Source organism: Mustela nivalis (assembly GCF_964662115.1).
Source record: "Mustela nivalis genome assembly, chromosome: 15".
Classification (NCBI taxonomy): Eukaryota; Metazoa; Chordata; class Mammalia; order Carnivora; family Mustelidae; genus Mustela; species Mustela nivalis.
In genome coordinates this window covers 46,296,683-46,313,328 of record NC_139034.1, presented here as the reverse complement: position 1 = coordinate 46,313,328, position 16,646 = coordinate 46,296,683, and the positions used below count along the sequence as shown (strand labels likewise).

Below are 16,646 nucleotides of genomic sequence, written 5' to 3'. Positions count from 1 at the left end.
AACAGTGGCTGTTATATGTAACTGATGAATCACTAAATTCTAACCCTGAAACTAACAATATACGTTAACTAACCTGAATTTAAATTTAAAATTTTTTTAAAAAAATTAATGGGTGATAACTTGAAAAAGGAGAACAAATTAAAGGGATTCTATATAATCCACGTTAAAATCCAGGCAAATTTTAAAACAATCTTTGATAGAGTGAAAAATATTTGATACTTTATTATTTTTTTATATAAGAATATAAAATTACTTTCCTAAATTTAGAAATTGAAACTTTAGTGGTTTCCAAATGCTATTCAAGGGGACCAGCTATAGCAGAATGATCAGGGCAATTTTAAAAAATGTAACTTCTGGAGGCACCTGGGTGGCTCAGTTGGTTAAGCATCTGCCTTTGGCTCAGGTCACAATCCTGGGGTTCTGGGATCAAGCCCAATGTCAGGCACCCTGATCAGCAGGGCATTTGTCTCTTCCTCTCCCTTGACTCTCCCCATCTTGTGCTCTCTTAAATAAATAAATAAAATGTTTTTTTTAAAAAGTGTAATTCCTGGCCTGCTCCCATGATTTAATATACTGAGTTAGATCAGGGCTTCTACAAATTCTAATGATTCTTAAGTATTCTGATTCCCAGATTTAAAAATTATTGTACTATTTACTCTCATAACTTCTTTCAAATTAAAATGCTATATAAATTTAAAATGTCTTGTTAAATTTGTCCACATTTTCTTTTGTATACATTGTTATTGTTCAACTTATCTTAAAGCAGCATGTGATTATAAAATATTTTTTTTTTCAAAATTCACAATGATTTGATTCAATATTCCTAGAAAATGTGTCTTGGCTCTCATGTTGGTAGGAATAGGAATGCCTTACTTCTGGATCAGCATACATTACATGACTCCTGTGAGGAAAGCCATGTGTCTGTCTTTGGGGAGACAGGTGGGATCTAGCCCCAGTTTTGGGCACCAGGCCAAATGAGCCTAACATGACCCTGTTCCATGTTGGGAACTGCTTAACCCTGGTCTACTTCCCCTACTTCATCACCTACAAGTACAGCAACCTATCTGAGTATACCACCTTCTGGAAATGCATATAGGCTAGGGTCACCCAGTTCTTTGTGCAGCCATGCAAGATGTTGTCCTTGGCCATTATTTTCCCCACCTGGGAGGTGGCATCTATGATTTCATTGGAGAGTTCATGAAATGAGAGTGGATGAAACAGTGGCCTAAAACTTGTCATGTCCTTGAATGCAGACATGGAGGAGCACAAGATCATGGTTGCTGCTCTGGGCTGGACCAACCCCAAGCTCACTGTGTCCTGCTGAAATCCCCTTTGGGTTGGAGCTCTGGGCTTTTGAGTTTGACTGATGTATATCCTGATGAGCAATGATTCCAACATCAGTCTGGTCCATTACATTGTTGTATGTGCGTAGGTTTGGATGATAACATGCTATGACCTAGTTTTCTGCCAGCAGTACTTCTACTGATGTTCCCTAGCAACTACAACACCTTTGTCACAGAGACCTTCATCCACGTCTTTTCCTTGGGCAGCTGGACAGCACTGTGGTAGTGACAAGACTGCTGATCCTCAGCACCCTGGCTTTCTATGTCACTGTTGTCAACATGAACTCTTAGGTATGGTCTACCAGACACTCACATACCCCTTCCCTGCTTCCAGGTTTTAGTGAAATAAACAGTATTTGTGAAGATAAAGAATAAAAATAATAATTTTAAAAAATGACTCAAGAGATTTCACTCACTACCTGGCAATATTTTTCAATGTCAATAATCACTTTGTTTGCTATATTATAAAAATAAACACATTACTTATTCATACACCTACTTTTACATACACACAATAGGCCTAGTTGGGCTCTCCCCATGTTTTCTTTCTGAAAGAAAAAAAAAAAAGCTGCCAAGGAATGGGCTGTCTGCTGCACTCAGTTGAATAAGTCAATATACTCTGTCTAGATGTCATCATCTTTGTGACTTTTAAAGCAAATTAAAAAATTATTGATTAATAAAACAATTTGAGACAGTGGTGCATATAGGGTTTAGAGGGAAGTAAGAGTTACTGTCACATAATAGGGGAAAGTTATTGAAATCAATTGATGGGGGTTAGAACCAAGCAATCTGCTTTTATGAATTTAGGAAAACTGTATAATGTGGATCTTAATAATCTCCTTAAGAAAATTAAGTGAGTCTTACATGTGAAAACACACAAATATTGTCCTGGCATTTAACCGTCATTATCACGTTATATAGGCAATCTGTTGTGTCGTCTGTGTCGGAGAGAAAACCTTAATCCAAGAGGAAAAGCAGTTTGTAGCTCAGCATGAATGTTTTCAGTATTATGTGGTTGTCCACTGTACATCATCAATGTCAGCTTTAGGGTAGAATATGCTTCAACCTTTTGTGACTATTGTTATGTCATCAGTGATGAGAACTTAGAATTATGTTTCCATACATTTATCAAATAATGCCAAACAGTAATATTTGCTTAATGAATATTTAACGATCTAATATTGGTGGCAACAATTTGACATTGAACTTCTTATCATGCACAAAGACGCGATGCTTTAAAAAAATGATTGCGTTATAATCTATTTAATACATATATATCTAGAGCTTATGGTTTTTCCTTCACAGAAAAAGGCAGAGTGCTGCATATTTGGACATTTGATTGCCACATTTTTGGATTATTTATTTTTATTTTTATTTTTTTAATTTACCTACTTATTTTGGATGATAAGTCCATGTGTTCCAAGTATTTGTTGAACAGATCTAGTTGAAATAAAATTTTTTATATTTCTGAGAAATGCTGTTTTTTAGACTTATAATTAATGTCAGAATGGATTTAATCACAATATCCCACAATTAGAAATAATTATTTGATAGTGAATACTTCAGCTCTGAATCAAATATGAGATTTGACTCGTTCTCTATTCTAACAATACTGTATTTCTCCTCTGTATCTCAGTGGGTACAAGTAAGATATTTAACTTTGTATGTTATCAGAGAAACTCCAAATTAATTCTTTAGGCCATTGCCATTGAAAAAATATTAAAATGTGAAATAAAGGTTATTACTGTGACAAAGAGGAGCTCTGAACATTGATAGCCATTTGGGTTTAATATTGTTAAATGAGGCCACATTACTGCTCTAACAGTTGGCTGTCTAATAAGCTGGAATATCTCATCAGGAATATTATAACAAGATGTGCTCTGAAGAGTCTGTTGGAAAACAATCACTCGATAGAGCTCATTTAAGGTTCAGTGCCATCACCCTCATTTGCCTCTTCTATTGTGCCTATTTCTGCAGGGTTAGCAATGAGAATGAAGCATCACACCCTTATCAGTCTCTGGCACCCTGACTTCATCAGGGTTTTGATTAGTCCCCGCAGAAGGTATGTTTTACTGAAAGATATCATGATTATCAACAAAAAGAAGCAGGATGGCAAATGAAGTTGGGAGAAATTGCTCAAATACAGAATGGAAATATAAAGCTTATTAATTCAGTGACATTTCAGAGTCTGTTAAGTACCGGCCATCAAAGCACTGAGTATGTTATATTTATGCATTTCAGGGTCCAGTCTCAAGGTTTTTGTGAATCTAAAACTATCTTTTGGATATATCATTATTTTTTTAAAATACAAAGGCACATAAAAATGTACCACCTGGAGATACATACATACATACATACACACACACACACACACACACACACACACACGTATATATGTATATATAATTTACCATTTAACTTAGAATAAACAATAGTGACTAACTTTTTCCCTTTAAATTGGGATATCCGGTATTTATCAGAATAAAAATATACTCATTGTAAATAAGTGCTTCTTATATAAAACTCTATATGCAGGACTACAACTTTGAGTCATTTTTAGAATGTTTCAGATTACATATTTCTGTGCAATATTAATTAGAAAAAATATAAAAATTTCACTATCAATTATGATACTGCCATAGATCTTGTAAAAAGAATCTTTCCATTGAGAAGTTACATGTAATTTCAGTGACTCATAATATACTATTTAGGATTTATATTCCATTACCTCTTTCAGGTTACTTTACATAAAATCCTGCATATTGTAGTACTGTGCAAATTAAGTTTCCAGAAATCTAATACATAGTGTGTTTCTACTTTCAAGGATGAACAAAAACCTATGCATTAAAAATGCATGCTATTCCACTGAAATTTTAAGAGGTTTTTCCTTTTTGGTGTGTTTTATCATTCCCAAAAGTGCAGTGAAGATGTTTGGTTTGAGATTAATAATATCTCTTGCATTTTCAAGACTGCTTTAAAACTTCCTAGTGTGCAATCTTCATATTTTGTTGATACATCCCTGGAAGAATGCCAGTTCTGCATAAATGAACCAAATTAATTATTTCTGATTCACTGAATCTGACATGAAACTATGTATTCAGTAATATCTGAGCGCCTACTACGTACCATTTATGTTTAACACTGGAGATTCCAGATATGGAGAAACACAGACTTTTGTTCTGAGGGAGCTTGTTGCTATTAGACGACAGTGAGTGATCAAATAACGCACTAATGAAATGGTGATTGCAGACCGAGAAAAACAGTAAAAACAAAAAAAGCAAAAATAGATGAGGATTTATTACAAAAATTTTTAAAAGCTTCTGAGGGAATGATGCTTGAGCTGGTTCTAAAGAACGAAGGCATATAACTAGGTGAAGTGTCAGTGGGCAATGTGCAAGGGGAAGCATTACAGAGGGAGAAATTAGGACAAAAATCCTGTGATGTGCGGAAGCGTGGTACACTTGAGCTACTTAAAGAAGTCTGTGCATCCTGGCAGCAAAGGAAATGGAGAGTGAACTTCTATACAACTTTCAAAAAGTATGGTTATTAAGCTAAAAGGAGAAATGAGAAATGAGATGACTCTAGGCAGAACTTGCCATCATGTGTTTGAGGGTGTAGTTTTATTCTCAGAAAACTGAAGAGATGTGAGCATATCTGAAGGTCAATGGGACAGACAGTGTAGAGAGACTGATGGAATGCATAAGAAAGACAATATGGTGGTTAAGATAAATTTTCCAGGAAGAAGGTAAAGAATAGAATCCAGTGAGCAAATGGAGGGCATGACTTTTGTAAGAAATAGGATCGATTTCTTCTTTCATAGCAGAGAGGGGAGCCTGGTGGATTCATGGCTACAGTTCTTTCATGACAGTGGGCACCAAGCCTAATGGCTTGACATCCTGGCTCACTTGTCCTGGGGTAATACGAATCTAGCCTGTAAGATCTCTGCTCGCCTGGACTGAGGGTTGCTAAACAAAGAAACTGCTGTTTCATGACTTGTTTGGATATTTTTTATAGAGATAAATGTTTTCATTCCACAAACATTAACTCTCTCTAATTCCTAATTATGTCCAGCATTTCATGGAAGGACATTAAGAGTTAATAAGATGCTAGGATAAGATACTCTATATTTCAAAAAGAAAGCATATATTTGTAAAAAATGGCCATTCCCCTTTGAACTAAACATTTTAGTCACATCTTTTCTTTCTTCCTGGAGTTATTAAATATCTGAGGTAATGACCAGTGCTGCTTCTATGGCAGGTTTGATTTATGCTAAGGTACTAAAAATTATGTTCCTTCAGGGAATGTCAGTGAAATATAGTGCTGCTTGAAATGTGTATGTAAAAATAGATTACATATATTTTTGTTAAAACTTCCAGGTATAATTGGAGATTAGAATTAAGAATGACAAACATTATTAAGAACCATTTAAATTACAGTATAGCTATTGTTTTAATAATGTTTTCAAAAATCAAAGGTTAGTAATCGTGGATGGTTATAATATCATCACCAGTGATATAAAATAAAATGAGTAATAAAATTCAAAATATATTTGTTCTAAAGTGAAAAGGCTTTAATTTTAAATTAATGTTATATCTGAAAATGCTATTTTCTCTTTTAAACTTTGTCAGTATAATATAGGAGTTATTTCATTTCTCCATTATACAAGCATCCTTATAAAAACTGCTAGTTTTTATAGGAGCCCACAATGCAACTTTTATGCATCATTTCAATACATTTAAAAAACTTTGTTGGAGAGTATAAAATTTCAAGCAACCCTAGCACAAAGACTTTAATTCTTACCAGGATTTGTGATTAGGATGTATATTTAAGGTAAGTTAAATGTTCTTAAAGTAAAATTGTAAATTACATTTACAGTCTGTTTCCTCTAGAATTAACTGATTCCCTGAAGTCTATCCTCTCACAGATTGGCCTCCTCTAACACTCCACTGAAACAAATTGTAGCCCAATACTTAGACAATTGATCCAACTGCAAAATTTGAATCCCAGGTCTTCAATCATATCATGGAGGGGCTGTTACTTCCCAGTAATGATTGTTAATGTGGTGAATCTTCCACTGGCTTACTGTATTCTATAGCTGTTCAGCATTTGTATTTTAGGCCTTTCATCATGCTAAACAAAGGCTGAGTGCTACCACCTACCAAAATAACTAGGTTGTGAAAGAATTATGTTACAGCATACCAATTCATGATCATATAATGGTAGGAACAAGTGCTTCCCTAAACATGTAGCTTAAAAGCTCATCAGAGCACCTGGGTGGCTCAGTTAGTTAAGCATCTGCCTTTGGCTCAGGCCTTGCTCAGTGGGGAGCCTGCCCCTTCCCACCCTTTTTCCTGTGCTCTATAAATCAATCAATCAATCAATCAATCAATCTCAACTTCTTCTATGATCAAGGCTACCACTTTCAAGACCACAATACACAACTGACCTTTTTTTTTTAAGATTTTTTTATTTATTTATTCAACAGACAGAGAGATCACAAGTAGGCAGAGAGTCAGGTGTGGGGGGGCAGCAGGCTCCCCGATGAGCAGAGAGCCTGATACGGGGCTAGATCCCAGGACCCTGAGATCATGACCCCAGCCGAAAAGGCAGTGACTTAATCCACTGAGCCAGCCAGGCGGCCCCACAGCTGAACTTCTTAATATTAGAAACAGAGAGGTAGACAAAATTAAGAGATAAATATATCCTAAATGAAAGAACAGGATAAAATAACACCAAAACAGCAAATGAAATGGAGATAAGCAACACACCTGAAAAATAATTCAAAGTAATGGCCATATAGATAATCACTGGACTTGAGAAAAGAGTGGAGGTTCTCAGTGAGACCTGCAACAGAGGTAGAAAATATAAAGGAAACCAGTCAGGGATGAAGAAGTCAGTAACAAAAAATACACACAGAGGGAATCCACAGCAGATTAGAGGATTCAGAAGAATGGATCAAAGGCAACCATGCTGAACAACAAAAAGAAGAAAGAATAAAAAATGAGACCAGGTTAAGGAAACTTGACAACATTATCAAGTGCAATAGCATTTACATTATAGGGATCCCACAAAGGGAAGAAAGAGAGAAGGGGACAGAAAATTTATTTGAAGAAATAATATCTGAAAATTTCCCTACTCTGGGGAAGGAAACAGATATGCAGATCGAGAAGGCACAGTCTCTTAACAAGATCAAGCAAAAGAGGTCCACACCAAGACAAATAATCATTAAAATGGCAGAAAGGAGTGATAAAGAGAGAATTTTAAAAGTAGCAGGAGAAAAGAGAACAGTCATATAACAAAGGAAACCTCATAAGGTTATCATCTGATTTTCAACAGAAACTTTGTAGGCTAGCTAGTTGGGAGTGGTGTGGCAAGATATATTCAAAATGATAAAAAGAAAAAAAAAAAACAAGCAAACAAAAACCTATAACCAAGAACAATCTACCTGGCAAGGTTATCATTGAGAAAAGAAGAGAGAGTTTCCCAAACCAAAGCAAAAGGAGTTCATCACCACTAAATCAGCCTCACATGAAACACTGAAATAATTCTTTTGATTTTTTTTTAAAGATTTATTTGATAGGGGTGGGGAGGTTTGAGATTTATTTGAAGAGAGGGAGAAAATTCCAAGTGACTCCCTACTGAGCATGGAGCCTGATATGGTGCTTGATCTCATGACCCTGAGATCATGATCTGAGCTGAAATCAAGAACTGGATGCTTAACTGACTGAGCCAGCCGAGTGCTGAAAAAATTCTTTAAGTAGAAGGAAAAGGCCACATCTAGAGGTAAAAAATTATGAGTGGAAAAAATTTCACAGGTAAATGCAAACATATAATAAAAGTGGTAGTTTAATCACTTATAAAACCACTCTGACAGTTAAATACAAAAGTACTAAAATTAAATATATCTATCTATATAAATCAATTAAGGGATACAGAAAATAAAAGGGTATAAAATATGGCATAAAATACATACATATAAAGGAGGATTAAAACTTAGTGCTTTAAGGGGTGCCTGGGTGGCTCAGTCAGTTAAGCAGCTGCCTTCAGCTCAGGTCATGATCACAGGGTCCCAGGATCAAGTCCCACATCAGGCTCAGCAGGGAGCCTGCATCTCCCTCTCCCTCTGCCTGCCAGCTCTGCCTACTTGTGGTCTCTATCTCTCTGTCAAATAAATAAATAAAATCTTAAAACAAAATAAAACTTAGTGCTTTAGAAGATGTTCAAACTTAAGCAACCATTAGCTTAATATAGACTGCTCTACATATAAGATGTTATATACGAACCTGATAGTAACCACAAATAAAAAAATCTGTAACAGAGGCATAAACAATCAAGGGAAGGGGATTCAAGAATAACATTATGGAAAACCATCAAACCACAAGGAAAGAGATCAAGAGATGAAACTAAGAAGAACTACAGAAACAACCAGAACAAAAGTAACCAAGTGGAAATAAGAACATACCTGTCAACAACTACTTTAAATGTAAATGAATGAAGTGCTCCAATCAAAAGACAAAGTAGCTCCAGTTCAAGACAGCACCATGGGAAGACTATAAACTTACCTCCTCCATGGAGCACACTAAATTATACCTATTAATAGAACAATTCCTCCTGAAGAAGAATGGAAGGCTGACTGAACAGCTACTGAATCAAGACAGAATGACAAAAGAACAGCAAGAGAGACAGAAATGGTAACAAAAGGAATCCCTACCCCAGTTACTGTGAAAGACAGTGAGGAGGGATAGTACTGAGGGCCCAGGAACAGATACCTCTGTCCTTGCGAACAGAAAAAAAGCCATAGTTTAAAAGTGCAACTAGCATATAAAACAGAACACTAGAAGTCTGCCAAGTGGCTGAGGAGATGCTGGAAAGCCCGCCAGGGCAGAGGAATGGAGAATACCAAAGTAGGACCTGGACACCATAGTGTGCAAGTCCAGTCATCTCAGTGGACTTAACAATATAAGTGAGCCAAGGGTCCACAAGCCCTAGTCACACTGGGGCACAAGAAAAGAAGCCAGGACTTCAAAGGGCCGAGGAGGTATGGGAAAACTCTTTCTTCCTCTTCCTTAAAAGCACAGACTGAGCAGGGTCTGGCTTATAGGCTCACAGTAAGCTTGGAACCTCAGTGAGCCCAGTGTTCACAAGTCCATACCAGCTGCCCTGTGGTACTGGGGCACAAAAAACAAGCCATTGGTTTTGTTTGTTTGTTTGTTTTTTGTTATTTACTTACTTTAAAGAAATTAATCTTCCTATGTTTTGTTTTGTTTTTTCTAATCCCCTAAAAATTTTTTTTTCTTTTCTTTTTTTCTTCTTTTATTTCTCCTCTATTTATTGTTATTATTTCTTCATCCTCTCTGTAAAAAGCCACAGTGTGAAAGGGTAACTAGCATATACAGCCACAGTGCCAGCTAGCCAGCAAAAGTCACAAAGCACACATACAGTCTACAGAGTTGACACCATACACAAAAACAATTCCTTCAAGTTCAGGAAAAGTCGTCATTTCACCTAATCCACAGAAACAAATACAGAAAGCTAATCAAAATGGGGACACAGAGTAATATATTCCAAAAGAAAGAACAGGAGGAAAAAAACCCCTCAGGAAAAGAACTAAATGAAATAGAGTAAGCAATATGACTGATACAGAATTTAAAGTAACAACATAAAGATACTATCCAGGTGGGAGAAAACAGTGGTAGAATTCACTGAGTTCTGTCCTCCCTCAAGAAACAAATCAAATAAACAATCTAAACTTACACCTGAAAGAACTAGCAAAAGAAGAGCAAAGCGCAAAGTGAGAAGAAAGGAAATAAAGATTAGGGCAGAAATAAATGACGTACAGACTAAAAACTAACAACAACAGAAATATTAATGAAACCAAGATCTGGTTCTTTGAGATTAAAAAATAAATAAATAAATAAATAACAAACCCTTTGCTAGACTCATCAAGAAAAAAAGGACCCAAGTGGAGCCAGAAATAAGACGCAGTAACAACTGAAACCTCATAAATACAAAGGACTGTAAAAGAATACTATGAAAAATTATACGCCAACAAATTGTACAATCTAGAAGAAATGGATAAAATGGATAAATTCCTAGAAGCATCCAATATCCCAAAAGTGAATCAGGAAGAAATAGAAAATCTGAACAGATCAATTACAAGTAATGAAATTAAATTAGTAAAAAAAAGGGGAAAAAAAAGCCTACCAAAAACTAAAGGTCCAGGTAAAGAGCCAGGTGGATTCAGAGATGAATTTTACCACACTTAAAGAAGAGTGAATACCTATTCTCCTCAAATATTCCAGAAAAATAGAAGAGAAAGGAAAGCTTCCAAATACATTCTACAACCAGCATTATCCTGATAATAAAATCAGTCAAAGAACATCCCCTACACACACACACACACACACACACACACACACACACACTCTAAAGGTCAATATCCCTGATGAACACAGATACAAAAATCCTCAATAAAATATTAGCAAACTACACACAATGTTAAAAGATCACTTTCGGGGCGTGTGGGTGGCTTAGTGGGTTAAAGCCTCTGCCTTCGGCTCAGGTCATGATCCCAGGCTTTTGGGATCAAGCCCCGGAAGACTGCTTCTCCCTCTCCCTCTGCCTACTTGTGATCTCTGTCTGTCAAATAAATAAATAAAATCTTTAAAAAAAATCACTTTCATTAAAAATGTTAAAAAATCCAACAACATTCAGGTTGGATTTATTCTTGGGAGGCACAGATAGTTCAATATAGGCATTCAATCAAGGTCATATACTACATCAACAAAATAAAGGCTAAAATCATTACTATATCAATAGATTCTCAAAAGAACTTGAGAAGATTCAGTATCCATTCATGGTAAAAACACTCTACAAAATGGTGTTAGAGGGAACATACCTCAACAAAATGGAGGCCATATATGAAAACCCACTACTAACATCATACTCAATGGTGAAAAACTGAGAGCTTTCCCTCTGAAGTCAGGAACAAAACAAGGATGTCCACTCTCACCACTTTTATTCAACATAGTACTGGAAGTTCTAGCCACAGCAATCAGAAAAGAAAAATGAATGAGGCATCCATATTGGAAAAGAGGAAGTCAAACTGTCACTGTTTGCAGACAACATTGTACCATATATAAACTCCTAAAGATTCTATGAAAAACTATTAGAATAAACAAATTCAGTAAATTGGCAGGATACAAAATGGATGTTCAGAAATTGGTAGTGTTTCTATATACTATCACCCAAGCTTCAGAAAACAATTAAAAATATAATACCATTTACAATTGTACAAAAAAGAATACTGAGGAATAGGGGTGCCTGGGTGGTTCAGTCAGTTAAACATCTGCCTTCAGTTCAGTCATGATCTCAGGATCCTGCGACCGAGCCTCATGTATGGCTCCCTGCTCAGTGGGGAGTCTGCTTTGTTCCTCTGCCTCTGCCCCTTCTCATGCTCTTTCTCTCTCAAATAAATAAATAAAAATCTTTAAAAAAAAAAAAAGAAGGAATAAATTTAAACACTGATAAAAGAATTGAAAATGAAACAAACAAATGGAAACATATTCCATCCTCATGGATTGGAAGAATTAATATTAAAATGTACATACTATGCAAAGCAATCTACAGATTTAATGCAATCCCTATCAAAATGTCAACAGTGTTTTTCACAAAACTAGAATAATCCTAAAATCCACAAAGACCCTAAATAGCCAAAGAAATCCTGAGAAAGAAGAAAAAACCTGGAGGTATCAAAATTTTAGGTTTCAATGTATACTAAGAAGTGATAGGAAGCAGAACAGTATGTTACTGGTACAAAAACAGACACATAGATCAATGAACAGGATAGAGACCCCAGAAATAAGCCCACATTTATATGGCCAATTAATCTGTTACAAGGGAGACAAAAAACAATGGAGAAAGGAGTCTTTTCAATAAATGGTACTCAGAAAACTGGACATCTGCATGCAAAACAATGAAACTGAACTATTTTCTAACACAAAAATAAACCTACAAAATTCACCACCACCACCACCACCAAAAAAATTTGATTAAATAATGTGCAAAAATGGGCAGAGGACTTGAATAGACATTTTTTTTCCAAACAAGACATATAGATGGTCAACAGACACATGAAAAAATGCTAAACATCACTAATTATTAGGAAAATGCAAAACAAAAGCACAATGAGATACACTTCACACCTGTCAGAATGGTTAAAAATCAAAAGGATGAGAATAAGTGTTGACAAGGTTATGGAGAAAAAGGAACCCTCATGCACTCTTGGTGGAAACATAAATTGGTAAAGTCAATGTGGAAAACAGAATGTGGAAGGTTCCTTAAAAAGCTAAAAATAGAAATACCATATCATCCAATAATTTCACTACTGGGTTATCCAAGAAAAATGAAAACACTAACTCAAGAAGATATATGCATCCTTTTATCTACTATAGCATTATTTATGACAGCAAAGACATGGAGGCACCATTAAGTGCCCATTCATAGAAAAATGGAGAAAGAAGATGTGGCATATATATAATGGAATATCACAGTGTCATAAGAAGATAAGATCATTCCCTTTGAGAGAACATGAATGGATCTAGATGGTATTATGCTTAGTGAAAAAAGTCAGACTAAGAAAGACAAATACTATTTGATACCACTTTTAAATGGAATCTAAAACAAATTAATAAACAAAAAGCAGATTCAGAACTATAAATACAGAAAACTAATGGTTGCCAGAGGGAGGGAGTTTTGGGCAAAATGGGTGATGGGAAGAGACACAGACCTCCAGTTATGCAATGATTAAATCATGGGAATAAAATTCAGAGCATAAGAAATACAGTAAAGAAACAAAAACAAAACAGTTGTTTTAAAACTGATTTTCCACTTTATAAATAGTACTTCAATCAAAATGTTTTATTTTTGCATGTGATCTCAAGAATCTTTGAAAAACTGAAAAGCAGAACTGAATTCATTATTAATCAAAGTTAATAATGACTTAATCAGACTTAAATATTACCTATATCTGTTTCTGCATATTGAAATGTCTCATCTCTAAGTAGCACATTTAATAATTAATGTGCTTTTTGTAAACAGATTATTCAAGAAATTTTTCAATAACATATTTTAGAAGGAATTTAATAGGCATTTCTAGCTTGAGAAAATATGAAAAAAATACTTCATCTTCACTACTGAAAAATGGTTCATAGTATCTAGGAGGAGTTGTCAAATTATGGCCTGAGGGTCAAATCTAGCCCTCTGCCTGTTGGATAAATAAAGTTTTATTGTAACACACACACAAAGTTCTAGCATGCAGTTATTGAGTTCTTAAAAAATTTAAAGGAGTCAATACATGTAAAAACACTTAGAATAAAGCCATGGTATACAGAAAGTGTTAAACCAAAGATAAAGTGTGACTGAATGGATAAAAAATAAAACCCATCTATATGCTGTCTACAAAAGACTCATTTCAGGTGTAAAAACACATATGCACTGTAAATGAAGGCATGGAAAAACATATACCATACAGATGGAAGTGAAAAGAAAGCCAGGGTACCAATATTTTTAATCAGACAAAATAGACTTTAAAATAAAGAGCGTAACAAGAAACAAAGAAGGACACTACATAATCATAAAGGGAACAATTCCTATAAGAGGATATAGTAAATTATAAATATCAGTATACCCAACACAGGAGCACCTAAATAAAGCAAATCTTAACAAATATAAAGGGGAAATGGACAGTAATACAGTAACAGTAGGTGACTTTACCACCATACACATCAATGGATAGGTCATCGAGACATAAAATTAACCAGGAAACAGTGGCTTTGAATGACACTTTAGACCAGATGAACCTAACTGATATATACAGAACATCTCATTCAAAAAGAGCAGAATACACATTCTTTTCAAGTGAACATGGAACAGTCTCTAGGACAGATCACATGTTAAGCCACAATACAAGTCTCAATAAATTAAAGAAGACTGAAATCATATCAAGCAACTTTTCTGACCAAAACAGTATGAAACTATAAATCAGTTACAAGAAATAATATGGAAAGAACACAAATACATGAAGCTAAATAACATGCTATACTAAACGATGAATGGGTGAACCAAGAATTCAGAGGAAATAAAAAAAAATACAAAAAGACAAATGAAAATGAAAACACCATGGTCCAAAATCTTTGTGACACAGCAAAAGATATTCTAAGAGGAAAGTTTATAGCAATACAGGCCTACATCAAGAAACAAGGAAAGTCTTAAATAAACAACCTAACCTTGTACTTAAAGGAGCTAGAGAAAGAAAAACAAAGCCCAAAGCTAGAAGGAAATAGTAAAGATTAGAGAAAACTAATGAAATAGAGACCAAAAACCAACAGGAAAAAAATCAGTGAAAGTGAAAACTGGTTCTCTAAAAAGATCAACAAAATGGATCAACCTTGATGGTTAGACTCATCAAGAAAAGAGGGGCACTTGAGTGGATAAGTCCATTAAGCATCCAACTCTTGATTTTGGCTTAGGTCATGATATTGGGGTTATGAGATTAAGCCCCACATCCCATTGGGCTCCATACTCAGTGGAGCATCTGCTTGAGATTCTCTATCTCCTTCTCCCCCATCCCCTTCCTCTGCTCACTCGTTCTCTCTAAAACAATAAATAAACCTTTAAAAAATTAAGAAGAGGAGGACTCAGATGAATAAATTCAGAAATGAAGAAGAAATAACTGACACCATAGAAAAACAATTATAACAGAATATTATAAAACATTATATGCCAGTGAACTTGACAACCTAGAAGAAATAGATAAATTCCTAGAAACATACAACCTTTAATACTGAATCAGGAACAAATAGAAAATTTAAACAGACTGATTGCTAGTAATGAAACTGAATTAATAATAAACTCCTAACAAATGTAAGTCTAAGACCAGATGGCTTCATAGATGAGTTCTACCAAACATTTAAATAAGAGCATATATTTATTCTTCTCAAACTATTCCAAAAAAAGAGAATAGGAAGGAAAACTTCCAAATTAATTCTGCAAGGCCATCATTACCTGATACCTAAAACAATGATACCACAAAAGCAAAGAAATTAAAAAAAATACAGGCCAATAACTCTGATGAACATAGATGCAAAAAACTTCAACAGAGTATTTATAAACTGAATTCAATAATACATTTAAAAAATCATTCACCATAATCAAATAGAATTTATTTCAGATATGAAAGTGTGGTTCAATACTCACAAATCAATAAATGTGAAACATCACATTAATAAGGGAAAGGATAAAAACACAAGCATCTCAATAGATGCAGAGAAGCATTTGGCAAAGTACGACATCTATTCATGATCAAAAACAACAAAATAGGTTTAAAGGGAACAAAGATAACAAAGGCCACATATGAAAAACCCAGTTAATATCACACTCAAAGGTGAAAACAGAGCTTTTCCTCCATGTTCATGAATAAGGCAAGGATGTACACTCTCACTACTAATAATCAACATAATAGTGGAAGCCCTAATTGCAGCAGCAGACCAAAAAAAAGGAAAAAACAGAAAGGCATCCAAATTGGTAAGTTAGAAATAAAGCTGCTTTAACTGTTTGCAGATCACATGATACTATAATTTAGAAAACTCAAGAGATTTCACCAAAAGTCTACTAGAACTGATAAATGAATTTGGTAAAGTCAAAGGACTTAAAATTTATATACAGAAATCCATTTCATTTCTCTACACTAATAATGAAGTAGCAAAAAAAGAAATTAAAAATCTCATTTACAATTGTATCACAAAGAAAATACCTAAGAATAAACTTAACCAAAGATGGGAAAGATCTGTACTCTGAATACCGTACACTGATGAAAGAAATTAAAGATGACACAAATGGAAAAATATTCCATGCTCATGGATGAATACCGAAACCAAAGCAATCTACAGAATCAATGCAATAATTCAATCCCTATTGAAATACCAACAGTAGTTTTCACAAAACTAGAATAAATAATCCTATACTTTGTGTGGAACCACAAAAGACCCCAGATATCCAAAGCAATCTTGAGAAAGCAGAACAAAGCTGGAAGTTTCACAATTCCAGATTTCAAAATATAAAAAGCTGTAGGAGTCAAAACAGTATGATACTAGCACACACACACACACACACACACACTCACATACACACAGAGACCCACAGATTAATGGGAGTGGATAGAGACATAGGAAATAAACCCATGCTAATGTGGTCAATTAATCTATGACATAGGCAAGAATAAACAATGGGGGAAATGGTGTTGTG

General features: G+C 34.8%; 1 pseudogene across 1 annotated transcript; it reads left to right on the top strand.

Moving 5' to 3' along the window:
* The first annotated feature begins 985 nt into the window (after positions 1 to 985).
* Positions 986 to 1,486, top strand: LOC309849195 (BOS complex subunit TMEM147 pseudogene; annotated as a pseudogene). The gene has a single exon. The product of its transcript is annotated as a BOS complex subunit TMEM147 pseudogene (transcript).
* The last annotated feature ends 15,160 nt before the right edge of the window (positions 1,487 to 16,646 follow it).